This window comes from Ascidia mentula, chromosome 2, assembly GCF_947561715.1.
Source record: "Ascidia mentula chromosome 2, kaAscMent1.1, whole genome shotgun sequence".
NCBI lineage: Eukaryota > Metazoa > Chordata > Ascidiacea > Phlebobranchia > Ascidiidae > Ascidia > Ascidia mentula.
Window position 1 is genome coordinate 19,762,411 of NC_138567.1, and position 16,171 is coordinate 19,778,581.

At 44.4% G+C, this 16,171-nt stretch overlaps 82 non-coding genes and 6 pseudogenes across 82 annotated transcripts; all 88 read left to right on the forward strand.

Annotated features, from left to right (window-relative positions):
- The first annotated feature begins 18 nt into the window (after positions 1 to 18).
- LOC145890872 (5S ribosomal RNA) lies at positions 19 to 137 on the forward strand. Its single transcript, XR_014399699.1, has one exon. It is a non-coding gene; the product is annotated as a 5S ribosomal RNA (ribosomal RNA).
- A 65-nt stretch (positions 138 to 202) lies between these two features.
- LOC145891669 (5S ribosomal RNA) lies at positions 203 to 321 on the forward strand. Its single transcript, XR_014400447.1, has one exon. It is a non-coding gene; the product is annotated as a 5S ribosomal RNA (ribosomal RNA).
- A 65-nt stretch (positions 322 to 386) lies between these two features.
- LOC145891475 (5S ribosomal RNA) lies at positions 387 to 505 on the forward strand. The gene has a single exon (XR_014400264.1). It is a non-coding gene; the product is annotated as a 5S ribosomal RNA (ribosomal RNA).
- Positions 506 to 570: 65 nt separating this feature from the next.
- On the forward strand, positions 571 to 689 carry LOC145891314 (5S ribosomal RNA). The gene has a single exon (XR_014400113.1). It is a non-coding gene; the product is annotated as a 5S ribosomal RNA (ribosomal RNA).
- A 65-nt stretch (positions 690 to 754) lies between these two features.
- Positions 755 to 873, forward strand: LOC145892614 (5S ribosomal RNA; annotated as a pseudogene).
- Positions 874 to 938: 65 nt separating this feature from the next.
- On the forward strand, positions 939 to 1,057 carry LOC145893136 (5S ribosomal RNA). The gene has a single exon (XR_014401511.1). It is a non-coding gene; the product is annotated as a 5S ribosomal RNA (ribosomal RNA).
- A 67-nt stretch (positions 1,058 to 1,124) lies between these two features.
- LOC145890832 (5S ribosomal RNA) lies at positions 1,125 to 1,243 on the forward strand. Its single transcript, XR_014399661.1, has one exon. It is a non-coding gene; the product is annotated as a 5S ribosomal RNA (ribosomal RNA).
- Positions 1,244 to 1,308: 65 nt separating this feature from the next.
- On the forward strand, positions 1,309 to 1,427 carry LOC145891317 (5S ribosomal RNA). Its single transcript, XR_014400116.1, has one exon. It is a non-coding gene; the product is annotated as a 5S ribosomal RNA (ribosomal RNA).
- A 65-nt stretch (positions 1,428 to 1,492) lies between these two features.
- On the forward strand, positions 1,493 to 1,611 carry LOC145893137 (5S ribosomal RNA). The gene has a single exon (XR_014401512.1). It is a non-coding gene; the product is annotated as a 5S ribosomal RNA (ribosomal RNA).
- A 65-nt stretch (positions 1,612 to 1,676) lies between these two features.
- LOC145890847 (5S ribosomal RNA) lies at positions 1,677 to 1,795 on the forward strand. The gene has a single exon (XR_014399675.1). It is a non-coding gene; the product is annotated as a 5S ribosomal RNA (ribosomal RNA).
- Positions 1,796 to 1,861: 66 nt separating this feature from the next.
- LOC145893138 (5S ribosomal RNA) lies at positions 1,862 to 1,980 on the forward strand. The gene has a single exon (XR_014401513.1). It is a non-coding gene; the product is annotated as a 5S ribosomal RNA (ribosomal RNA).
- Positions 1,981 to 2,045: 65 nt separating this feature from the next.
- LOC145890947 (5S ribosomal RNA) lies at positions 2,046 to 2,164 on the forward strand. Its single transcript, XR_014399769.1, has one exon. It is a non-coding gene; the product is annotated as a 5S ribosomal RNA (ribosomal RNA).
- A 65-nt stretch (positions 2,165 to 2,229) lies between these two features.
- LOC145891991 (5S ribosomal RNA) lies at positions 2,230 to 2,348 on the forward strand. Its single transcript, XR_014400755.1, has one exon. It is a non-coding gene; the product is annotated as a 5S ribosomal RNA (ribosomal RNA).
- A 65-nt stretch (positions 2,349 to 2,413) lies between these two features.
- Positions 2,414 to 2,532, forward strand: LOC145891154 (5S ribosomal RNA). Its single transcript, XR_014399964.1, has one exon. It is a non-coding gene; the product is annotated as a 5S ribosomal RNA (ribosomal RNA).
- Positions 2,533 to 2,582: 50 nt separating this feature from the next.
- On the forward strand, positions 2,583 to 2,701 carry LOC145891137 (5S ribosomal RNA). The gene has a single exon (XR_014399948.1). It is a non-coding gene; the product is annotated as a 5S ribosomal RNA (ribosomal RNA).
- A 65-nt stretch (positions 2,702 to 2,766) lies between these two features.
- LOC145893140 (5S ribosomal RNA) lies at positions 2,767 to 2,885 on the forward strand. The gene has a single exon (XR_014401515.1). It is a non-coding gene; the product is annotated as a 5S ribosomal RNA (ribosomal RNA).
- Positions 2,886 to 2,950: 65 nt separating this feature from the next.
- On the forward strand, positions 2,951 to 3,069 carry LOC145893141 (5S ribosomal RNA). The gene has a single exon (XR_014401516.1). It is a non-coding gene; the product is annotated as a 5S ribosomal RNA (ribosomal RNA).
- A 65-nt stretch (positions 3,070 to 3,134) lies between these two features.
- On the forward strand, positions 3,135 to 3,253 carry LOC145893142 (5S ribosomal RNA). Its single transcript, XR_014401517.1, has one exon. It is a non-coding gene; the product is annotated as a 5S ribosomal RNA (ribosomal RNA).
- Positions 3,254 to 3,318: 65 nt separating this feature from the next.
- On the forward strand, positions 3,319 to 3,437 carry LOC145891388 (5S ribosomal RNA). The gene has a single exon (XR_014400183.1). It is a non-coding gene; the product is annotated as a 5S ribosomal RNA (ribosomal RNA).
- A 65-nt stretch (positions 3,438 to 3,502) lies between these two features.
- Positions 3,503 to 3,621, forward strand: LOC145893143 (5S ribosomal RNA). The gene has a single exon (XR_014401518.1). It is a non-coding gene; the product is annotated as a 5S ribosomal RNA (ribosomal RNA).
- Positions 3,622 to 3,686: 65 nt separating this feature from the next.
- On the forward strand, positions 3,687 to 3,805 carry LOC145891992 (5S ribosomal RNA). Its single transcript, XR_014400756.1, has one exon. It is a non-coding gene; the product is annotated as a 5S ribosomal RNA (ribosomal RNA).
- A 65-nt stretch (positions 3,806 to 3,870) lies between these two features.
- LOC145891476 (5S ribosomal RNA) lies at positions 3,871 to 3,989 on the forward strand. The gene has a single exon (XR_014400265.1). It is a non-coding gene; the product is annotated as a 5S ribosomal RNA (ribosomal RNA).
- Positions 3,990 to 4,054: 65 nt separating this feature from the next.
- On the forward strand, positions 4,055 to 4,173 carry LOC145891325 (5S ribosomal RNA). The gene has a single exon (XR_014400124.1). It is a non-coding gene; the product is annotated as a 5S ribosomal RNA (ribosomal RNA).
- A 65-nt stretch (positions 4,174 to 4,238) lies between these two features.
- On the forward strand, positions 4,239 to 4,357 carry LOC145892328 (5S ribosomal RNA). The gene has a single exon (XR_014401066.1). It is a non-coding gene; the product is annotated as a 5S ribosomal RNA (ribosomal RNA).
- Positions 4,358 to 4,422: 65 nt separating this feature from the next.
- LOC145893144 (5S ribosomal RNA) lies at positions 4,423 to 4,541 on the forward strand. Its single transcript, XR_014401519.1, has one exon. It is a non-coding gene; the product is annotated as a 5S ribosomal RNA (ribosomal RNA).
- A 67-nt stretch (positions 4,542 to 4,608) lies between these two features.
- LOC145890833 (5S ribosomal RNA) lies at positions 4,609 to 4,727 on the forward strand. The gene has a single exon (XR_014399662.1). It is a non-coding gene; the product is annotated as a 5S ribosomal RNA (ribosomal RNA).
- A 65-nt stretch (positions 4,728 to 4,792) lies between these two features.
- LOC145891172 (5S ribosomal RNA) lies at positions 4,793 to 4,911 on the forward strand. The gene has a single exon (XR_014399981.1). It is a non-coding gene; the product is annotated as a 5S ribosomal RNA (ribosomal RNA).
- Positions 4,912 to 4,976: 65 nt separating this feature from the next.
- Positions 4,977 to 5,095, forward strand: LOC145890739 (5S ribosomal RNA). The gene has a single exon (XR_014399575.1). It is a non-coding gene; the product is annotated as a 5S ribosomal RNA (ribosomal RNA).
- A 65-nt stretch (positions 5,096 to 5,160) lies between these two features.
- LOC145890817 (5S ribosomal RNA) lies at positions 5,161 to 5,279 on the forward strand. Its single transcript, XR_014399647.1, has one exon. It is a non-coding gene; the product is annotated as a 5S ribosomal RNA (ribosomal RNA).
- Positions 5,280 to 5,345: 66 nt separating this feature from the next.
- Positions 5,346 to 5,463, forward strand: LOC145892516 (5S ribosomal RNA; annotated as a pseudogene).
- Positions 5,464 to 5,528: 65 nt separating this feature from the next.
- Positions 5,529 to 5,647, forward strand: LOC145891069 (5S ribosomal RNA). Its single transcript, XR_014399883.1, has one exon. It is a non-coding gene; the product is annotated as a 5S ribosomal RNA (ribosomal RNA).
- A 65-nt stretch (positions 5,648 to 5,712) lies between these two features.
- LOC145891993 (5S ribosomal RNA) lies at positions 5,713 to 5,831 on the forward strand. Its single transcript, XR_014400757.1, has one exon. It is a non-coding gene; the product is annotated as a 5S ribosomal RNA (ribosomal RNA).
- Positions 5,832 to 5,896: 65 nt separating this feature from the next.
- LOC145891155 (5S ribosomal RNA) lies at positions 5,897 to 6,015 on the forward strand. The gene has a single exon (XR_014399965.1). It is a non-coding gene; the product is annotated as a 5S ribosomal RNA (ribosomal RNA).
- Positions 6,016 to 6,065: 50 nt separating this feature from the next.
- LOC145891138 (5S ribosomal RNA) lies at positions 6,066 to 6,184 on the forward strand. The gene has a single exon (XR_014399949.1). It is a non-coding gene; the product is annotated as a 5S ribosomal RNA (ribosomal RNA).
- A 65-nt stretch (positions 6,185 to 6,249) lies between these two features.
- Positions 6,250 to 6,368, forward strand: LOC145890740 (5S ribosomal RNA). Its single transcript, XR_014399576.1, has one exon. It is a non-coding gene; the product is annotated as a 5S ribosomal RNA (ribosomal RNA).
- Positions 6,369 to 6,433: 65 nt separating this feature from the next.
- Positions 6,434 to 6,552, forward strand: LOC145890741 (5S ribosomal RNA). Its single transcript, XR_014399577.1, has one exon. It is a non-coding gene; the product is annotated as a 5S ribosomal RNA (ribosomal RNA).
- A 65-nt stretch (positions 6,553 to 6,617) lies between these two features.
- On the forward strand, positions 6,618 to 6,736 carry LOC145890995 (5S ribosomal RNA). Its single transcript, XR_014399813.1, has one exon. It is a non-coding gene; the product is annotated as a 5S ribosomal RNA (ribosomal RNA).
- Positions 6,737 to 6,802: 66 nt separating this feature from the next.
- On the forward strand, positions 6,803 to 6,920 carry LOC145892517 (5S ribosomal RNA; annotated as a pseudogene).
- Positions 6,921 to 6,985: 65 nt separating this feature from the next.
- Positions 6,986 to 7,104, forward strand: LOC145891070 (5S ribosomal RNA). Its single transcript, XR_014399884.1, has one exon. It is a non-coding gene; the product is annotated as a 5S ribosomal RNA (ribosomal RNA).
- Positions 7,105 to 7,169: 65 nt separating this feature from the next.
- On the forward strand, positions 7,170 to 7,288 carry LOC145891545 (5S ribosomal RNA). Its single transcript, XR_014400330.1, has one exon. It is a non-coding gene; the product is annotated as a 5S ribosomal RNA (ribosomal RNA).
- Positions 7,289 to 7,353: 65 nt separating this feature from the next.
- On the forward strand, positions 7,354 to 7,472 carry LOC145890742 (5S ribosomal RNA). Its single transcript, XR_014399578.1, has one exon. It is a non-coding gene; the product is annotated as a 5S ribosomal RNA (ribosomal RNA).
- A 65-nt stretch (positions 7,473 to 7,537) lies between these two features.
- Positions 7,538 to 7,656, forward strand: LOC145890743 (5S ribosomal RNA). The gene has a single exon (XR_014399579.1). It is a non-coding gene; the product is annotated as a 5S ribosomal RNA (ribosomal RNA).
- Positions 7,657 to 7,721: 65 nt separating this feature from the next.
- Positions 7,722 to 7,840, forward strand: LOC145890745 (5S ribosomal RNA). The gene has a single exon (XR_014399581.1). It is a non-coding gene; the product is annotated as a 5S ribosomal RNA (ribosomal RNA).
- Positions 7,841 to 7,905: 65 nt separating this feature from the next.
- On the forward strand, positions 7,906 to 8,024 carry LOC145890747 (5S ribosomal RNA). Its single transcript, XR_014399582.1, has one exon. It is a non-coding gene; the product is annotated as a 5S ribosomal RNA (ribosomal RNA).
- A 65-nt stretch (positions 8,025 to 8,089) lies between these two features.
- Positions 8,090 to 8,208, forward strand: LOC145890748 (5S ribosomal RNA). Its single transcript, XR_014399583.1, has one exon. It is a non-coding gene; the product is annotated as a 5S ribosomal RNA (ribosomal RNA).
- A 65-nt stretch (positions 8,209 to 8,273) lies between these two features.
- Positions 8,274 to 8,392, forward strand: LOC145890749 (5S ribosomal RNA). The gene has a single exon (XR_014399584.1). It is a non-coding gene; the product is annotated as a 5S ribosomal RNA (ribosomal RNA).
- A 65-nt stretch (positions 8,393 to 8,457) lies between these two features.
- LOC145890750 (5S ribosomal RNA) lies at positions 8,458 to 8,576 on the forward strand. The gene has a single exon (XR_014399585.1). It is a non-coding gene; the product is annotated as a 5S ribosomal RNA (ribosomal RNA).
- A 65-nt stretch (positions 8,577 to 8,641) lies between these two features.
- LOC145891116 (5S ribosomal RNA) lies at positions 8,642 to 8,760 on the forward strand. Its single transcript, XR_014399927.1, has one exon. It is a non-coding gene; the product is annotated as a 5S ribosomal RNA (ribosomal RNA).
- A 65-nt stretch (positions 8,761 to 8,825) lies between these two features.
- On the forward strand, positions 8,826 to 8,944 carry LOC145891125 (5S ribosomal RNA). Its single transcript, XR_014399936.1, has one exon. It is a non-coding gene; the product is annotated as a 5S ribosomal RNA (ribosomal RNA).
- Positions 8,945 to 9,010: 66 nt separating this feature from the next.
- On the forward strand, positions 9,011 to 9,129 carry LOC145892027 (5S ribosomal RNA). Its single transcript, XR_014400790.1, has one exon. It is a non-coding gene; the product is annotated as a 5S ribosomal RNA (ribosomal RNA).
- A 65-nt stretch (positions 9,130 to 9,194) lies between these two features.
- LOC145890751 (5S ribosomal RNA) lies at positions 9,195 to 9,313 on the forward strand. Its single transcript, XR_014399586.1, has one exon. It is a non-coding gene; the product is annotated as a 5S ribosomal RNA (ribosomal RNA).
- Positions 9,314 to 9,378: 65 nt separating this feature from the next.
- Positions 9,379 to 9,497, forward strand: LOC145891372 (5S ribosomal RNA). The gene has a single exon (XR_014400168.1). It is a non-coding gene; the product is annotated as a 5S ribosomal RNA (ribosomal RNA).
- A 66-nt stretch (positions 9,498 to 9,563) lies between these two features.
- On the forward strand, positions 9,564 to 9,681 carry LOC145892518 (5S ribosomal RNA; annotated as a pseudogene).
- Positions 9,682 to 9,746: 65 nt separating this feature from the next.
- Positions 9,747 to 9,865, forward strand: LOC145890987 (5S ribosomal RNA). Its single transcript, XR_014399806.1, has one exon. It is a non-coding gene; the product is annotated as a 5S ribosomal RNA (ribosomal RNA).
- A 65-nt stretch (positions 9,866 to 9,930) lies between these two features.
- On the forward strand, positions 9,931 to 10,049 carry LOC145891941 (5S ribosomal RNA). The gene has a single exon (XR_014400707.1). It is a non-coding gene; the product is annotated as a 5S ribosomal RNA (ribosomal RNA).
- Positions 10,050 to 10,114: 65 nt separating this feature from the next.
- LOC145891427 (5S ribosomal RNA) lies at positions 10,115 to 10,233 on the forward strand. Its single transcript, XR_014400219.1, has one exon. It is a non-coding gene; the product is annotated as a 5S ribosomal RNA (ribosomal RNA).
- A 65-nt stretch (positions 10,234 to 10,298) lies between these two features.
- On the forward strand, positions 10,299 to 10,417 carry LOC145890752 (5S ribosomal RNA). The gene has a single exon (XR_014399587.1). It is a non-coding gene; the product is annotated as a 5S ribosomal RNA (ribosomal RNA).
- Positions 10,418 to 10,482: 65 nt separating this feature from the next.
- LOC145891337 (5S ribosomal RNA) lies at positions 10,483 to 10,601 on the forward strand. The gene has a single exon (XR_014400135.1). It is a non-coding gene; the product is annotated as a 5S ribosomal RNA (ribosomal RNA).
- A 65-nt stretch (positions 10,602 to 10,666) lies between these two features.
- On the forward strand, positions 10,667 to 10,785 carry LOC145890753 (5S ribosomal RNA). The gene has a single exon (XR_014399588.1). It is a non-coding gene; the product is annotated as a 5S ribosomal RNA (ribosomal RNA).
- Positions 10,786 to 10,852: 67 nt separating this feature from the next.
- LOC145891309 (5S ribosomal RNA) lies at positions 10,853 to 10,971 on the forward strand. The gene has a single exon (XR_014400109.1). It is a non-coding gene; the product is annotated as a 5S ribosomal RNA (ribosomal RNA).
- Positions 10,972 to 11,036: 65 nt separating this feature from the next.
- Positions 11,037 to 11,155, forward strand: LOC145890856 (5S ribosomal RNA). Its single transcript, XR_014399684.1, has one exon. It is a non-coding gene; the product is annotated as a 5S ribosomal RNA (ribosomal RNA).
- Positions 11,156 to 11,220: 65 nt separating this feature from the next.
- LOC145890754 (5S ribosomal RNA) lies at positions 11,221 to 11,339 on the forward strand. The gene has a single exon (XR_014399589.1). It is a non-coding gene; the product is annotated as a 5S ribosomal RNA (ribosomal RNA).
- Positions 11,340 to 11,404: 65 nt separating this feature from the next.
- On the forward strand, positions 11,405 to 11,523 carry LOC145890829 (5S ribosomal RNA). Its single transcript, XR_014399658.1, has one exon. It is a non-coding gene; the product is annotated as a 5S ribosomal RNA (ribosomal RNA).
- Positions 11,524 to 11,589: 66 nt separating this feature from the next.
- Positions 11,590 to 11,707, forward strand: LOC145892519 (5S ribosomal RNA; annotated as a pseudogene).
- Positions 11,708 to 11,772: 65 nt separating this feature from the next.
- LOC145890989 (5S ribosomal RNA) lies at positions 11,773 to 11,891 on the forward strand. Its single transcript, XR_014399807.1, has one exon. It is a non-coding gene; the product is annotated as a 5S ribosomal RNA (ribosomal RNA).
- A 65-nt stretch (positions 11,892 to 11,956) lies between these two features.
- Positions 11,957 to 12,075, forward strand: LOC145892209 (5S ribosomal RNA). Its single transcript, XR_014400961.1, has one exon. It is a non-coding gene; the product is annotated as a 5S ribosomal RNA (ribosomal RNA).
- Positions 12,076 to 12,140: 65 nt separating this feature from the next.
- Positions 12,141 to 12,259, forward strand: LOC145890755 (5S ribosomal RNA). Its single transcript, XR_014399590.1, has one exon. It is a non-coding gene; the product is annotated as a 5S ribosomal RNA (ribosomal RNA).
- Positions 12,260 to 12,324: 65 nt separating this feature from the next.
- LOC145890757 (5S ribosomal RNA) lies at positions 12,325 to 12,443 on the forward strand. The gene has a single exon (XR_014399592.1). It is a non-coding gene; the product is annotated as a 5S ribosomal RNA (ribosomal RNA).
- Positions 12,444 to 12,510: 67 nt separating this feature from the next.
- Positions 12,511 to 12,629, forward strand: LOC145890758 (5S ribosomal RNA). The gene has a single exon (XR_014399593.1). It is a non-coding gene; the product is annotated as a 5S ribosomal RNA (ribosomal RNA).
- Positions 12,630 to 12,694: 65 nt separating this feature from the next.
- LOC145890857 (5S ribosomal RNA) lies at positions 12,695 to 12,813 on the forward strand. The gene has a single exon (XR_014399685.1). It is a non-coding gene; the product is annotated as a 5S ribosomal RNA (ribosomal RNA).
- A 65-nt stretch (positions 12,814 to 12,878) lies between these two features.
- LOC145890759 (5S ribosomal RNA) lies at positions 12,879 to 12,997 on the forward strand. The gene has a single exon (XR_014399594.1). It is a non-coding gene; the product is annotated as a 5S ribosomal RNA (ribosomal RNA).
- A 65-nt stretch (positions 12,998 to 13,062) lies between these two features.
- Positions 13,063 to 13,181, forward strand: LOC145890840 (5S ribosomal RNA). Its single transcript, XR_014399669.1, has one exon. It is a non-coding gene; the product is annotated as a 5S ribosomal RNA (ribosomal RNA).
- A 66-nt stretch (positions 13,182 to 13,247) lies between these two features.
- Positions 13,248 to 13,365, forward strand: LOC145892520 (5S ribosomal RNA; annotated as a pseudogene).
- A 65-nt stretch (positions 13,366 to 13,430) lies between these two features.
- Positions 13,431 to 13,549, forward strand: LOC145891833 (5S ribosomal RNA). The gene has a single exon (XR_014400605.1). It is a non-coding gene; the product is annotated as a 5S ribosomal RNA (ribosomal RNA).
- A 65-nt stretch (positions 13,550 to 13,614) lies between these two features.
- LOC145892210 (5S ribosomal RNA) lies at positions 13,615 to 13,733 on the forward strand. Its single transcript, XR_014400962.1, has one exon. It is a non-coding gene; the product is annotated as a 5S ribosomal RNA (ribosomal RNA).
- A 65-nt stretch (positions 13,734 to 13,798) lies between these two features.
- LOC145890760 (5S ribosomal RNA) lies at positions 13,799 to 13,917 on the forward strand. Its single transcript, XR_014399595.1, has one exon. It is a non-coding gene; the product is annotated as a 5S ribosomal RNA (ribosomal RNA).
- A 65-nt stretch (positions 13,918 to 13,982) lies between these two features.
- On the forward strand, positions 13,983 to 14,101 carry LOC145891521 (5S ribosomal RNA). Its single transcript, XR_014400307.1, has one exon. It is a non-coding gene; the product is annotated as a 5S ribosomal RNA (ribosomal RNA).
- A 65-nt stretch (positions 14,102 to 14,166) lies between these two features.
- Positions 14,167 to 14,285, forward strand: LOC145891206 (5S ribosomal RNA). The gene has a single exon (XR_014400013.1). It is a non-coding gene; the product is annotated as a 5S ribosomal RNA (ribosomal RNA).
- A 65-nt stretch (positions 14,286 to 14,350) lies between these two features.
- LOC145890761 (5S ribosomal RNA) lies at positions 14,351 to 14,469 on the forward strand. The gene has a single exon (XR_014399596.1). It is a non-coding gene; the product is annotated as a 5S ribosomal RNA (ribosomal RNA).
- A 65-nt stretch (positions 14,470 to 14,534) lies between these two features.
- LOC145890763 (5S ribosomal RNA) lies at positions 14,535 to 14,653 on the forward strand. The gene has a single exon (XR_014399597.1). It is a non-coding gene; the product is annotated as a 5S ribosomal RNA (ribosomal RNA).
- A 65-nt stretch (positions 14,654 to 14,718) lies between these two features.
- On the forward strand, positions 14,719 to 14,837 carry LOC145890764 (5S ribosomal RNA). Its single transcript, XR_014399598.1, has one exon. It is a non-coding gene; the product is annotated as a 5S ribosomal RNA (ribosomal RNA).
- Positions 14,838 to 14,902: 65 nt separating this feature from the next.
- On the forward strand, positions 14,903 to 15,021 carry LOC145891236 (5S ribosomal RNA). The gene has a single exon (XR_014400041.1). It is a non-coding gene; the product is annotated as a 5S ribosomal RNA (ribosomal RNA).
- Positions 15,022 to 15,086: 65 nt separating this feature from the next.
- On the forward strand, positions 15,087 to 15,205 carry LOC145890765 (5S ribosomal RNA). Its single transcript, XR_014399599.1, has one exon. It is a non-coding gene; the product is annotated as a 5S ribosomal RNA (ribosomal RNA).
- Positions 15,206 to 15,270: 65 nt separating this feature from the next.
- On the forward strand, positions 15,271 to 15,389 carry LOC145891218 (5S ribosomal RNA). Its single transcript, XR_014400024.1, has one exon. It is a non-coding gene; the product is annotated as a 5S ribosomal RNA (ribosomal RNA).
- A 65-nt stretch (positions 15,390 to 15,454) lies between these two features.
- On the forward strand, positions 15,455 to 15,573 carry LOC145890766 (5S ribosomal RNA). The gene has a single exon (XR_014399600.1). It is a non-coding gene; the product is annotated as a 5S ribosomal RNA (ribosomal RNA).
- A 65-nt stretch (positions 15,574 to 15,638) lies between these two features.
- LOC145890767 (5S ribosomal RNA) lies at positions 15,639 to 15,757 on the forward strand. Its single transcript, XR_014399601.1, has one exon. It is a non-coding gene; the product is annotated as a 5S ribosomal RNA (ribosomal RNA).
- Positions 15,758 to 15,822: 65 nt separating this feature from the next.
- LOC145890769 (5S ribosomal RNA) lies at positions 15,823 to 15,941 on the forward strand. The gene has a single exon (XR_014399603.1). It is a non-coding gene; the product is annotated as a 5S ribosomal RNA (ribosomal RNA).
- A 65-nt stretch (positions 15,942 to 16,006) lies between these two features.
- LOC145891237 (5S ribosomal RNA) lies at positions 16,007 to 16,125 on the forward strand. The gene has a single exon (XR_014400042.1). It is a non-coding gene; the product is annotated as a 5S ribosomal RNA (ribosomal RNA).
- Positions 16,126 to 16,171: the final 46 nt, after the last annotated feature.

The following is a 16,171-nucleotide window of genomic DNA, read 5'->3' on the forward strand; positions in this document are numbered from 1 at the left end:
CAAAACAGACTAACAAACGTCTACGGTCATTCCAGGTTGAAAGCACCCGATCTCGTTCGATCTCGGCAGTTAAGCAACCTCGGGCTTGGTTAGTACTTGGATGGGTGACCGCCTGGGAATACCAAGTGTTGTAGTCATTTTGCTATTTGCACAAAGTATGCTTTGAATTGCCCATAAATGTCGTCAAAACAGACTATCAAACGTCTTCGGCCATACCAGGTTGAAAGCATCCGATCTCGTTCGATCTCGGCAGTTAAGCAACCTCGGGCTTGGTTAGTACTTGGATGGGTGACCGCATAGGAATACCAAGTGTTGTAGTCATTTTTCTATTTACCCAAAGTATGCTTTGAATTGCGCATAAATGTCGTCAAAACAGACTAACAAACGTCTACGGCCATACCAGGTTGAAAGCACCCGATCTCGTTCGATCTCGGCAGTTAAGCAACCTCGGGCTTGGTTAGTACTTGGATGGGTGAACGCCTAGGAATACCAAGTGTTGTAGTCATTTTTCTGTTGATACAAAGTATGCTTTGAATTGCGCATAAAGATCGTCGTAACAGACTAACAAACGTCTACGGCCATACCAGGTTGAAAGCACCCGATCTCGTTCGATCTCGGCAGTTAAGCAACCTCGGGCTTGGTTAGTACTTGGATGGGTGACCACCTAGGAATACCAAGTGTTGTAGTCATTTTACTATTTGCACAAAGTATGCTTTGAATTGCCCATAAATGTCGTTAAAACAGACTAACAAACGTCTACGGCCATACCAGGTTGAAAGCACCCTATCTCGTTCGATCTCGGCAGTTAAGCAACCTCGGGTTTTGTTAGTGCTTGGATGGGTGACCGCCTAGGAATACCAAGTGTTGTAGTCATTTTACTATTTGCACAAAGTATGCTTTGAATTGCCCATAAATGTCGTCAAAACAGACTAACAAACGTCTACGGCCATACCAGGTTGAAAGCACCCGATCTCGTTCGATCTCGGCAGTTAAGCAACCTCGGGCTTGGTTAGTACTTGGATGGGTGACCGCCTAGGAATACCAAGTGTTGTAGTCATTATTTTCTATTTGCACAAAGTATGCTTTGAATTGCTCACAAATGTCGTCAAAACAGACTAACAAACGTCTACGGCCATACCAGGTTGAAAGCACCCGATCTCGTTCGATCTCGGCAGTTAAGCAACCTCGGGCTTGGTTAGTACTTGGATGGGAGACCGCCTAGGAATACCAAGTGTTGTAGTCATTTTACTATTTTCACAAAGTATGCTTTGAATTTCCCATAAATGTCGTCAAAACAGACTAACAAACGTCTACGGTCATTCCAGGTTGAAAGCACCCGATCTCGTTCGATCTCGGCAGTTAAGCAACCTCGGGCTTGGTTAGTACTTTGATGGGTGACCGCCTAGGAATACCAAGTGTTGTAGTCATTTTGCTATTTGCACAAAGTATGCTTTGAATTGCTCATAAATGTCGTCAAAACAGACTAACAAACGTCTACGGCCATACCAGGTTGAAAGCACCCGATCTCGTTCGATCTCGGCAGTTAAGCAACCTCGGGCTTGGTTAGTACTTGGATGGGTGACCGCCTAGGAATACCAAGTGTTGTAGTCATTTTTCTATTTATACAAAGTATGCTTTGAATTGCGCATGAAGATCGTCATAACCGACTAACAAACGTCTACGGCCATACCAGGTTGAAAGCACCCGATCTCGTTCGATCTCGGAAGTTAAGTAACCTCGGGCTTGGTTAGTACTTGGATGGGTGACCGCCTAGGAATACCAAGTGTTGTAGTCATTTTTCTGTTTACCCAAAGTTATGCTTTGAATTGCGCATAAATGTCGTCAAAACAGACTAACAAACGTCTACGGCCATACCAGGTTGAAAGCACCCGATCTCGTTCGATCTCGGCAGTTAAGCAACCTCGGGCTTGGTTAGTACTTGGATGGGTGACCGCCTAGGAATACCAAGTGTTGTAGTCATTTTTCTATTTATACAAAGTATGCTTTGAATTGCGCATGAAGATCGTCATAACCGACTAACAAACGTCTACGGCCATACCAGGTTGAAAGCACCCGATCTCGTTCGATCTCGGAAGTTAAGTAACCTCGGGCTTGGTTAGTACTTGGATGGGTGACCGCCTAGGAATACCAAGTGTTGTAGACAATTTTCTATTTACACAAAGTATGCTTTGAATTGCGCATAAAGATCGTCATAACAGACTAACAATCGTCTACGGCCATACCAGGTTGAAAGCACCCGATCTCGTTCGATCTCGGATGTTTAGCAAACTCGGGCTTGGTTAGTACTTGGATGGGTGACCTCCTAGGAATACCAAGTGTTGTAGTCATTTTTCTATTTACACAAAGTATGCTTTGAATTGCGCATAAATGTCGTCAAAACAGACTAACAAACGTCTACGGCCATACCAGGTTGAAAGCACCCGATCTCGTTCGATCTCGGCAGTTAAGCAAACTCGGGCTTGGTTAGTACTTGGATGGGTGACCGCCTAGGAATACCAAGTGTTGTAGTCATTTTTCTATTTGCACAAAGTATGCTTTGAATTGCTCATAAATTAACAAACGTCTACGGCCATACCAGGTTGAAAGCACCCGATCTCGTTCGATCTCGGCAGTTAAGCAACCTCGGGTTTGGTTAGTACTTGGATGGGTGACCGCCTAGGAATACCAAGTGTTGTAGTCATTTTACTATTTGCACAAAGTATGCTTTGAATTGCCCATAAATGTCGTCAAAACAGACTAACAAACGTCTACGGCCATACCAGGTTGAAAGCACCCGATCTCGTTCGATCTCGGCAGTTAAGCAACCTCGGGCTTGGTTAGTACTTGGATGGGTGACCGCCTAGGAATACCAAGTGTTGTAGTCATTTTTCTGTTTACCCAAAGTATGCTTTGAATTGCGCATAAAGATAGTCATAACAGACTAACAAACGTCTACGGCCATACCAGGTTGAAAGCACCCGATCTCGTTCGATCTCGGCAGTTAAGCAACCTCGGGCTTGGTTAGTACTTGGATGGGTGACCGCCTAGGAATACCAAGTGTTGTAGTCATTTTTCTGTTTACACAAAGTATGCTTTGAATTGCCCATAAATGTCGTCAAAACAGACTAACAAACGTCTACGGCCATACCAGGTTGAAAGCACCCGATCTCGTTCGATCTCGGCAGTTAAGCAACCTCGGGCTTGGTTAGTACTTGGATGGGTGACCGCCTAGGAATACCAAGTGTTGTAGTCATTTTCCTATTTACACAAAGTATGCTTTGAATTGCGCATAAAGATCGTCATAACAGACTAACAAACGTCTACGGCCATACCAGGTTGAAAGCACCCGATCTCGTTCGATCTCGGCAGTTATGCAACCTCGGGCTTGGTTAGTACTTGGATGGGTGACCGCCTAGGAATACCAAGTGTTGTAGTCATTTTACTATTTGCGCAAAGTATGCTTTGAATTGCCCATAAATGTCGTTAAAACAGACTAACAAACGTCTACGGCCATACCAGGTTGAAAGCACCCGATCTCGTTCGATCTCGGCAGTTAAGCAACCTCGGGCTTGGTTAGTACTTGGATGGGTGACCGCCTAGGAATACCAAGTGTTGTAGTCATTTTACTATTTGCACAAAGTATGCTTTGAATTGCGCATAAAGATCGTCATAACAGACTAACAATCGTCTACGGCCATACCAGGTTGAAAGCACCCGATCTCGTTCGATCTCGGATGTTTAGCAAACTCGGGCTTGGTTAGTACTTGGATGGGTGACCTCCTAGGAATACCAAGTGTTGTAGTCATTTTTCTATTTACACAAAGTATGCTTTGAATTGCGCATAAATGTCGTCAAAACAGACTAACAAACGTCTACGGCCATACCAGGTTGAAAGCACCCGATCTCGTTCGATCTCGGCAGTTAAGCAACCTCGGGCTTGGTTAGTACTTGGATGGGTGAACGCCTAGGAATACCAAGTGTTGTAGTCATTTTTCTGTTGATACAAAGTATGCTTTGAATTGCGCATAAAGATCGTCGTAACAGACTAACAAACGTCTACGGCCATACCAGGTTGAAAGCACCCGATCTCGTTCGATCTCGGCAGTTAAGCAACCTCGGGCTTGGTTAGTACTTGGATGGGTGACCACCTAGGAATACCAAGTGTTGTAGTCATTTTACTATTTGCACAAAGTATGCTTTGAATTGCCCATAAATGTCGTTAAAACAGACTAACAAACGTCTACGGCCATACCAGGTTGAAAGCACCCTATCTCGTTCGATCTCGGCAGTTAAGCAACCTCGGGTTTGGTTAGTGCTTGGATGGGTGACCGCCTAGGAATACCAAGTGTTGTAGTCATTTTACTATTTGCACAAAGTATGCTTTGAATTGCCCATAAATGTCGTCAAAACAGACTAACAAACGTCTACGGCCATACCAGGTTGAAAGCACCCGATCTCGTTCGATCTCGGCAGTTAAGCAACCTCGGGCTTGGTTAGTACTTGGATGGGTGACCGCCTAGGAATACCAAGTGTTGTAGTCATTATTTTCTATTTGCACAAAGTATGCTTTGAATTGCTCACAAATGTCGTCAAAACAGACTAACAAACGTCTACGGCCATACCAGGTTGAAAGCACCCGATCTCGTTCGATCTCGGCAGTTAAGCAACCTCGGGCTTGGTTAGTACTTGGATGGGAGACCGCCTAGGAATACCAAGTGTTGTAGTCATTTTACTATTTGCACAAAGTATGCTTTGAATTTCCCATAAATGTCGTCAAAACAGACTAACAAACGTCTACGGTCATTCCAGGTTGAAAGCACCCGATCTCGTTCGATCTCGGCAGTTAAGCAACCTCGGGCTTGGTTAGTACTTGGATGGGTGACCGCCTAGGAATACCAAGTGTTGTAGTCATTTTGCTATTTGCACAAAGTATGCTTTGAATTGCTCATAAATGTCGTCAAAACAGACTAACAAACGTCTACGGCCATACCAGGTTGAAAGCACCCGATCTCGTTCGATCTCGGCAGTTAAGCAACCTCGGGCTTGGTTAGTACTTGGATGGGTGACCGCCTAGGAATACCAAGTGTTGTAGTCATTTTTCTATTTATACAAAGTATGCTTTGAATTGCGCATGAAGATCGTCATAACCGACTAACAAACGTCTACGGCCATACCAGGTTGAAAGCACCCGATCTCGTTCGATCTCGGAAGTTAAGCAACCTCGGGCTTGGTTAGTACTTGGATGGGTGACCGCCTAGGAATACCAAGTGTTGTAGTCATTTTTCTGTTTACCCAAAGTTATGCTTTGAATTGCGCATAAATGTCGTCAAAACAGTCTAACAAACGTCTACGGCCATACCAGGTTGAAAGCACCCGATCTCGTTTGATCTCGGCAGTTAAGCAAACTCGGGCTTGGTTAGTACTTGGATGGGTGTCCTCTTAGGTTACCAAGTGTTGTAGTCATTTTTCTATTTACCCAAAGTATGCTTTGAATTGCCCATAAATGTCGTCAAAACAGACTAACAAACGTCTACGGCCATACCAGGTTGAAAGCACCCGATCTCGTTCGATATCGGCAGTTAAGCAACCTCGGGCTTGGTTAGTACTTTGATGGGTGACCGCCTAGGAATACCAAGTGTTGTAGACAATTTTCTATTTACACAAAGTATGCTTTGAATTGCGCATAAAGATCGTCATAACAGACTAACAATCGTCTACGGCCATACCAGGTTGAAAGCACCCGATCTCGTTCGATCTCGGATGTTTAGCAAACTCGGGCTTGGTTAGTACTTGGATGGGTGACCTCCTAGGAATACCAAGTGTTGTAGTCATTTTTCTATTTACTCAAAGTATGCTTTGAATTGCGCATAAATGTCGTCAAAACAGACTAACAAACGTCTACGGCCATACCAGGTTGAAAGCACCCGATCTCGTTCGATCTCGGCAGTTAAGCAAACTCGGGCTTGGTTAGTACTTGGATGGGTGACCGCCTAGGAATACCAAGTGTTGTAGTCATTTTTCTATTTGCACAAAGTATGCTTTGAATTGCTCATAAATTAACAAACGTCTACGGCCATACCAGGTTGAAAGCACCCGATCTCGTTCGATCTCGGCAGTTAAGCAACCTCGGGTTTGGTTAGTACTTGGATGGGTGACCGCCTAGGAATACCAAGTGTTGTAGTCATTTTACTATTTGCACAAAGTATGCTTTGAATTGCCCATAAATGTCGTCAAAACAGACTAACAAACGTCTACGGCCATACCAGGTTGAAAGCACCCGATCTCGTTCGATCTCGGCAGTTAAGCAACCTCGGGCTTGGTTAGTACTTGGATGGGTGACCGCCTAGGAATACCAAGTGTTGTAGTCATTTTTCTGTTTACCCAAAGTATGCTTTGAATTGCGCATAAAGATAGTCATAACAGACTAACAAACGTCTACGGCCATACCAGGTTGAAAGCACCCGATCTCGTTCGATCTCGGCAGTTAAGCAACCTCGGGCTTGGTTAGTACTTGGATGGGTGACCGCCTAGGAATACCAAGTGTTGTAGTCATTTTTCTATTTATACAAAGTATGCTTTGAATTGCCCATGAAGATCGTCATAACCGACTAACAAACGTCTACGGCCATACCAGGTTGAAAGCACCCGATCTCGTTCGATCTCGGAAGTTAAGCAACCTCGGGCTTGGTTAGTACTTTGATGGGTGACCGCCTAGGAATACCAAGTGTTGTAGTCATTTTTCTGTTTACCCAAAGTTATGCTTTGAATTGCGCATAAATGTCGTCAAAACAGTCTAACAAACGTCTACGGCCATACCAGGTTGAAAGCACCCGATCTCGTTTGATCTCGGCAGTTAAGCAAACTCGGGCTTGGTTAGTACTTGGATGGGTGTCCTCTTAGGTTACCAAGTGTTGTAGTCATTTTTCTATTTACCCAAAGTATGCTTTGAATTGCCCATAAATGTCGTCAAAACAGACTAACAAACGTCTACGGCCATACCAGGTTGAAAGCACCCGATCTCGTTCGATATCGGCAGTTAAGCAACCTCGGGCTTGGTTAGTACTTTGATGGGTGACCGCCTAGGAATACCAAGTGTTGTAGACAATTTTCTATTTACACAAAGTATGCTTTGAATTGCGCATAAAGATCGTCATAACAGACTAACAATCGTCTACGGCCATACCAGGTTGAAAGCACCCGATCTCGTTCGATCTCGGATGTTTAGCAACCTCGGGCTTGGTTAGTACTTGGATGGGTGACCTCCTAGGAATACCAAGTGTTGTAGTCATTTTTCTATTTACACAAAGTATGCTTTGAATTGCGCATAAATGTCGTCAAAACAGACTAACAAACGTCTACGGCCATACCAGGTTGAAAGCACCCGATCTCGTTCGATCTCGGCAGTTAAGCAACCTCGGGCTTGGTTAGTACTTGGATGGGTGACCGCCTAGGAATACCAAGTGTTGTAGTCATTTTTCTATTTGCACAAAGTATGCTTTGAATTGCTCATAAATGTCGTCAAAACAGACTAACAAACGTCTACGGCCATACCAGGTTGAAAGCACCCGATCTCGTTCGATCTCGGCAGTTAAGCAACCTCGGGCTTGGTTAGTACTTGGATGGGTGACCGCCTAGGAATACCAAGTGTTGTAGTCATTTTACTATTTGCACAAAGTATGCTTTGAATTGCCCATAAATGTCGTCAAAACAGACTAACAAACGTCTACGGCCATACCAGGTTGAAAGCACCCGATCTCGTTCGATCTCGGCAGTTAAGCAACCTCGGGCTTGGTTAGTACTTGGATGGGTGACCGCCTAGGAATACCAAGTGTTGTAGTCATTTTTCTGTTTACCCAAAGTATGCTTTGAATTGCGCATAAAGATCGTCATAACAGACTAACAAACGTCTACGGCCATACCAGGTTGAAAGCACCCGATCTCGTTCGATCTCGGCAGTTAAGCAACCTCGGGCTTGGTTAGTACTTGGATGGGTGACCGCCTAGGAATACCAAGTGTTGTAGTCATTTTTCTGTTTACACAAAGTATGCTTTGAATTGCCCATAAATGTCGTCAAAACAGACTAACAAACGTCTACGGCCATACCAGGTTGAAAGCACCCGATCTCGTTCGATCTCGGCAGTTAAGCAACCTCGGGCTTGGTTAGTACTTGGATGGGTGACCGCCTAGGAATACCAAGTGTTGTAGTCATTTTCCTATTTATACAAAGTATGCTTTGAATTGCGCAGAAAGATCGTCATAACAGACTAACAAACGTCTACGGCCATACCAGGTTGAAAGCACCCGATCTCGTTCGATCTCGGCAGTTAAGCAACCTCGGGCTTGGTTAGTACTTGGATGGGTGACCGCCTAGGAATACCAAGTGTTGTAGTCATTTTACTATTTGCGCAAAGTATGCTTTGAATTGCCCATAAATGTCGTTAAAACAGACTAACAAACGTCTACGGCCATACCAGGTTGAAAGCACCCGATCTCGTTCGATCTCGGCAGTTAAGCAACCTCGGGCTTGGTTAGTACTTGGATGGGTGACCGCCTAGGAATACCAAGTGTTGTAGTCATTTTACTATTTGCACAAAGTATGCTTTGAATTGCCCATAAATGTCGTTAAAACAGACTAACAAACGTCTACGGCCATACCAGGTTGAAAGCACCCGATCTCGTTCGATCTCGGCAGTTAAGCAACCTCGGGCTTGGTTAGTACTTGGATGGGTGACCGCCTAGGAATACCAAGTGTTGTATTCATTTTACTATTTGCACAAAGTATGCTTTGAATTGCCCATAAATGTCGTCAAAACAGACTAAAAAACGTCTACGGCCATACCAGGTTGAAAGCACCCGATCTCGATCGATCTCGGAAGTTAAGCAACCTCGGGTTTGGTTAGTACTTGGATGGGTGACCGCCTAGGAATACCAAGTGTTGTAGACATTTTTCTGTTTACCCAAAGTTATGCTTTGAATTGCCCATAAATGTCGTCAAAACAGTCTAACAAACGTCTACGGCCATACCAGGTTGAAAGCACCCGATCTCGTTCGATCTCGGCAGTTAAGCAAACTCGGGCTTGGTTAGTACTTGGATGGGTGTCCTCTTAGGTATACCAAGTGTTGTAGTCATTTTTCTATTTACCCAAAGTATGCTTTGAATTGCCCATAAATGTCGTCAAAACAGACTAACAAACGTCTACGGCCATACCAGGTTGAAAGCACCCGATCTCGTTCGATCTCGGCAGTTAAGCAACCTCGGGCTTGGTTAGTACTTGGATGGGTGACCGCCTAGGAATACCAAGTGTTGTAGTCATTTTGCTATTTGCACAAAGTATGCTTTGAATTGCTCATAAATGTCGTCAAAACAGACTAACAAACGTCTACGGCCATACCAGGTTGATAGCACCCGATCTCGTTCGATCTCGGAAGTTAAGCAACCTCGGGCTTGGTTAGTACTTGGATGGGTGACCGCCTAGGAATACCAAGTGTTGTAGTCATTTTTCTGTTTACCCAAAGTTATGCTTTGAATTGCGCATAAATGTCGTCAAAACAGTCTAACAAACGTCTACGGCCATACCAGGTTGAAAGCACCCGATCTCGTTTGATCTCGGCAGTTAAGCAAACTCGGGCTTGGTTAGTACTTGGATGGGTGTCCTCTTAGGTTACCAAGTGTTGTAGTCATTTTTCTATTTACCCAAAGTATGCTTTGAATTGCCCATATATGTCGTCAAAACAGACTAACAAACGTCTACGGCCATACCAGGTTGAAAGCACCCGATCTCGTTCGATATCGGCAGTTAAGCAACCTCGGGCTTGGTTAGTACTTGGATGGGTGACCGCCTAGGAATACCAAGTGTTGTAGACAATTTTCTATTTACACAAAGTATGCTTTGAATTGCGCATGAAGATCGTCATAACAGACTAACAATCGTCTACGGCCATACCAGGTTGAAAGCACCCGATCTCGTTCGATCTCGGATGTTTAGCAACCTCGGGCTTGGTTGGTACTTGGATGGGTGACCTCCTAGGAATACCAAGTGTTGTAGTCATTTTTCTGTTTACCCAAAGTATGCTTTGAATTGCGCATAAATGTCGTCAAAACAGACTAACAAACGTCTAAGGCCATACCAGGTTGAAAGCACCCGATCTCGTTCGATCTCGGCAGTTAAGCAACCTCGGGCTTGGTTAGTACTTGGATGGGTGACCGCCTAGGAATACCAAGTGTTGTAGTCATTTTGCTATTTGCACAAAGTATGCTTTGAATTGCTCATAAATGTCGTCAAAACATACTAACAAACGTCTACGGCCATACCAGGTTGAAAGCACCCGATCTCGTTCGATCTCGGCAGTTAAGCAACCTCGGGCTTGGTTAGTACTTGGATGGGTGACCGCCTAGGAATACCAAGTGTTGTAGTCATTTTGCTATTTGCAAAAAGTATGCTTTGAATTGCTCATAAATGTCGTCAAAACAGACTAACAAACGTCTACGGCCATACCAGGTTGAAAGCACCCGATCTCGTTCGATCTCGGCAGTTAAGCAACCTCGGGCTTGGTTAGTACTTGGATGGGTGACCACCTAGGAATACCAAGTGTTGTAGTCATTTTACTATTTGCACAAAGTATGCTTTGAATTGCCCATAAATGTCGACAAAACAGACTAACAAACGTCTACGGCCATACCAGGTTGAAAGCACCCGATCTCGTTCGATCTCGGCAGTTAAGCAACCTCGGGCTTGGTTAGTACTTGGATGGGTGACCGCCTAGGAATACCAAGTGTTGTAGTCATTATTTTCTATTTGCACAAAGTATGCTTTGAATTGCTCATAAATGTCGTCAAAACAGACTAACAAACGTCTACGGCCATACCAGGTTGAAAGCACACGATCTCGTTCGATCTCGGCAGTTAAGCAACCTCGGGCTTGGTTAGTACTTGGATGGGTGACCGCCTAGGAATACCAAGTGTTGTAGTCATTTTACTATTTGCACAAAGTATGCTTTGAATTTCACATAAATGTCGTCAAAACAGACTAACAAACGTCTACGGTCATACCAGGTTGAAAGCACCCGATCTCGTTCGATCTCGGCAGTTAAGCAACCTCGGGCTTGGTTAGTACTTGGATGGGTGACCGCCTAGGAATACCAAGTGTTGTAGTCATTTTGCTATTTGCACAAAGTATGCTTTGAATTGCTCATAAATGTCGTCAAAACAGACTAACAAACGTCTACGGCCATACCAGGTTGAAAGCACCCGATCTCGTTCGATCTCGGCAGTTAAGCAACCTCGGGCTTGGTTAGTACTTGGATGGGTGACCGCCTAGGAATACCAAGTGTTGTAGTCATTTTTCTATTTATACAAAGTATGCTTTGAATTGCGCATGAAGATCGTCATAACCGACTAACAAACGTCTACGGCCATACCAGGTTGAAAGCACCCGATCTCGTTCGATCTCGGAAGTTAAGCAACCTCGGGCTTGGTTAGTACTTGGATGGGTGACCGCCTAGGAATACCAAGTGTTGTAGTCATTTTTCTGTTTACCCAAAGTTATGCTTTGAATTGCGCATAAATGTCGTCAAAACAGTCTAACAAACGTCTACGGCCATACCAGGTTGAAAGCACCCGATCTCGTTTGATCTCGGCAGTTAAGCAAACTCGGGCTTGGTTAGTACTTGGATGGGTGTCCTCTTAGGTTACCAAGTGTTGTAGTCATTTTTCTATTTACCCAAAGTATGCTTTGAATTGCCCATAAAGTTCGTCAAAACAGACTAACAAACGTCTACGGCCATACCAGGTTGAAAGCACCCGATCTCGTTCGATATCGGCAGTTAAGCAACCTCGGGCTTGGTTAGTACTTGGATGGGTGACCGCCTAGGAATACCAAGTGTTGTAGACAATTTTCTATTTACACAAAGTATGCTTTGAATTGCGCATAAAGATCGTCATAACAGACTAACAATCGTCTACGGCCATACCAGGTTGAAAGCACCCGATCTCGTTCGATCTCGGATGTTTAGCAACCTCGGGCTTGGTTAGTACTTGGATGGGTGACATCCTAGGAATACCAAGTGTTGTAGTCATTTTTCTATTTACACAAAGTATGCTTTGAATTGCGCATAAATGTCGTCAAAACAGACTAACAAACGTCTACGGCCATACCAGGTTGAAAGCACCCGATCTCGTTCGATCTCGGCAGTTAAGCAACCTCGGGCTTGGTTAGTACTTGGATGGGTGACCGCCTAGGAATACCAAGTGTTGTAGTCATTTTGCTATTTGCACAAAGTATGCTTTGAATTGCTCATAAATGTCGTCAAAACAGACTAACAAACGTCTACGGCCATACCAGGTTGAAAGCACCCGATCTCGTTCGATCTCGGCAGTTAAGCAACCTCGGGCTTGGTTAGTACTTGGATGGGTGACCGCCTAGGAATACCAAGTGTTGTAGTCATTATTTTCTATTTGCACAAAGTATGCTTTGAATTGCTCATAAATGTCGTCAAAACAGACTAACAAACGTCTACGGCCATACCAGGTTGAAAGCACCCGATCTCGTTCGATCTCGGCAGTTAAGCAACCTCGGGCTTGGTTAGTACTTGGATGGGTGACCGCCTAGGAATACCAAGTGTTGTAGTCATTTTACTATTTGCACAAAGTATGCTTTGAATTTCACATAAATGTCGTCAAAACAGACTAACAAACGTCTACGGTCATACCAGGTTGAAAGCACCCGATCTCGTTCGATCTCGGCAGTTAAGCAACCTCGGGCTTGGTTAGTACTTGGATGGGTGACCGCCTAGGAATACCAAGTGTTGTAGTCATTTTGCTATTTGCACAAAGTATGCTTTGAATTGCTCATAAATGTCGTCAAAACAGACTAACAAACGTCTACGGCCATACCAGGTTGAAAGCACCCGATCTCGTTCGATCTCGGCAGTTAAGCAACCTCGGGCTTGGTTAGTACTTGGATGGGTGACCGCCTAGGAATACCAAGTGTTGTAGTCATTTTTCTATTTATACAAAGTATGCTTTGAATTGCGCATGAAGATCGTCATAACCGACTAACAAACGTCTACGGCCATACCAGGTTGAAAGCACCCGATCTCGTTCGATCTCGGAAGTTAAGCAACCTCGGGCTTGGTTAGTACTTGGATGGGTGACCGCCTAGGAATACCAAGTGTTGTAGTCATTTTTCTGTTTACCCAAAGTTATGCTTTGAATTGCGCATAAATGTCGTCAAAACAGTCTAACAAACGTCTACGGCCATACCAGGTTGAAAGCACCCGATCTCGTTTGATCTCGGCAGTTAAGCAAACTCGGGCTTGGTTAGTACTTGGATGGGTGTCCTCTTAGGTTACCAAGTGTTGTAGTCATTTTTCTATTTACCCAAAGTATGCTTTGAATTGCCCATAAAGTTCGTCAAAACAGACTAACAAACGTCTACGGCCATACCAGGTTGAAAGCACCCGATCTCGTTCGATATAGGCAGTTAAGCAACCTCGGGCTTGGTTAGTACTTGGATGGGTGACCGCCTAGGAATACCAAGTGTTGTAGACAATTTTCTATTTACACAAAGTATGCTTTGAATTGCGCATAAAGATCGTCATAACAGACTAACAATCGTCTACGGCCATACCAGGTTGAAAGCACCCGATCTCGTTCGATCTCGGATGTTTAGCAACCTCGGGCTTGGTTAGTACTTGGATGGGTGACATCCTAGGAATACCAAGTGTTGTAGTCATTTTTCTATTTACACAAAGTATGCTTTGAATTGCGCATAAATGTCGTCAAAACAGACTAACAAACGTCTACGGCCATACCAGGTTGAAAGCACCCGATCTCGTTCGATCTCGGCAGTTAAGCAACCTCGGGCTTGGTTAGTACTTGGATGGGTGACCGCCTAGGAATACCAAGTGTTGTAGTCATTTTGCTATTTGCACAAAGTATGCTTTGAATTGCTCATAAATGTCGTCAAAACAGACTAACAAACGTCTACGGCCATACCAGGTTGAAAGCACCCGATCTCGTTCGATCTCGGCAGTTAAGCAACCTCGGGATTGGTTAGTACTTGGATGGGTGACCGCCTAGGAATACCAAGTGTTGTAGTCATTTTACTATTTGCACAAAGTATGCTTTGAATTGCCCATAAATGTCGTCAAAACAGATTAACAAACGTCTACGGCCATACCAGGTTGAAAGCACCCGATCTCGTTCGATCTCGGCAGTTAAGCAACCTCGGGCTTGGTTAGTACTTGGATGGGTGACCTCCTAGGAATACCAAGTGTTGTAGTCATTTTTCTGTTTACCCAAAGTATGCTTTGAATTGCGCATAAAGATCGTCATAACAGACTAACAAACGTCTACGGCCATACCAGGTTGAAAGCACCCGATCTCGTTCGATCTCGGCAGTTAAGCAACCTCGGGCTTGGTTAGTACTTGGATGGGTGACCGCCTAGGAATACCAAGTGTTGTAGTCATTTTTCTGTTTACACAAAGTATGCTTTGAATTGCCCATAAATGTCGTCAAAACAGACTAACAAACGTCTACGGCCATACCAGGTTGAAAGCACCCGATCTCGTTCGATCTCGGCAGTTAAGCAACCTCGGGCTTGGTTAGTACTTGGATGGGTGACCGCCTAGGAATACCAAGTGTTGTAGTCATTTTCCTATTTATACAAAGTATGCTTTGAATTGCGCATAAAGATCGTCATAACAGACTAACAAACGTCTACGGCCATACCAGGTTGAAAGCACCCGATCTCGTTCGATCTCGGCAGTTAAGCAACCTCGGGCTTGGTTAGTACTTGGATGGGTGACCGCCTAGGAATACCAAGTGTTGTAGTCATTTTACTATTTGCGCAAAGTATGCTTTGAATTGCCCATAAATGTCGTTAAAACAGACTAACAAACGTCTACGGCCATACCAGGTTGAAAGCACCCGATCTCGTTCGATCTCGGCAGTTAAGCAACCTCGGGCTTGGTTAATACTTGGATGGGTGACCGCCTAGGAATACCAAGTGTTGTAGTCATTTTACTATTTGCACAAAGTATGCTTTGAATTGCCCATAAATGTCGTTAAAACAGACTAACAAACGTCTACGGCCATACCAGGTTGAAAGCACCCGATCTCGTTCGATCTCGGCAGTTAAGCAACCTCGGGCTTGGTTAGTACTTGGATGGGTGACCGCCTAGGAATACCAAGTGTTGTAGTCATTTTACTATTTGCACAAAGTATGCTTTGAATTGCCCATTAATGTCGTCAAAACAGATTAACAAACGTCTACGGCCATACCAGGTTGAAAGCACCCGATCTCGTTCGATCTCGGCAGTTAAGCAACCTCGGGCTTGGTTAGTACTTGGATGGGTGACCTCCTAGGAATACCAAGTGTTGTAGTCATTTTTCTGTTTACCCAAAGTATGCTTTGAATTGCGCATAAAGATCGTCATAACAGACTAACAAACGTCTACGGCCATACCAGGTTGAAAGCACCCGATCTCGTTCGATCTCGGCAGTTAAGCAACCTCGGGCTTGGTTAGTACTTGGATGGGTGACCGCCTAGGAATACCAAGTGTTGTAGTCATTTTTCTGTTTACACAAAGTATGCTTTGAATTGCCCATAAATGTCGTCAAAACAGACTAACAAACGTCTACGGCCATACCAGGTTGAAAGCACCCGATCTCGTTCGATCTCGGCAGTTAAGCAACCTCGGGCTTGGTTAGTACTTGGATGGGTGACCGCCTAGGAATACCAAGTGTTGTAGTCATTTTCCTATTTATACAAAGTATGCTTTGAATTGCGCATAAAGATCGTCATAACAGACTAACAAACGTCTACGGCCATACCAGGTTGAAAGCACCCGATCTCGTTCGATCTCGGCAGTTAAGCAACCTCGGGCTTGGTTAGTACTTGGATGGGTGACCGCCTAGGAATACCAAGTGTTGTAGTCATTTTACTATTTGCGCAAAGTATGCTTTGAATTGCCCATAAATGTCGTTAAAACAGACTAACAAACGTCTACGGCCATACCAGGTTGAAAGCACCCGATCTCGTTCGATCTCGGCAGTTAAGCAACCTCGGGCTTGGTTAATACTTGGATGGGTGACCGCCTAGGAATACCAAGTGTTGTAGTCATTTTACTATTTGCACAAAGTATGCTTTGAATTGCCCATAAATGTCG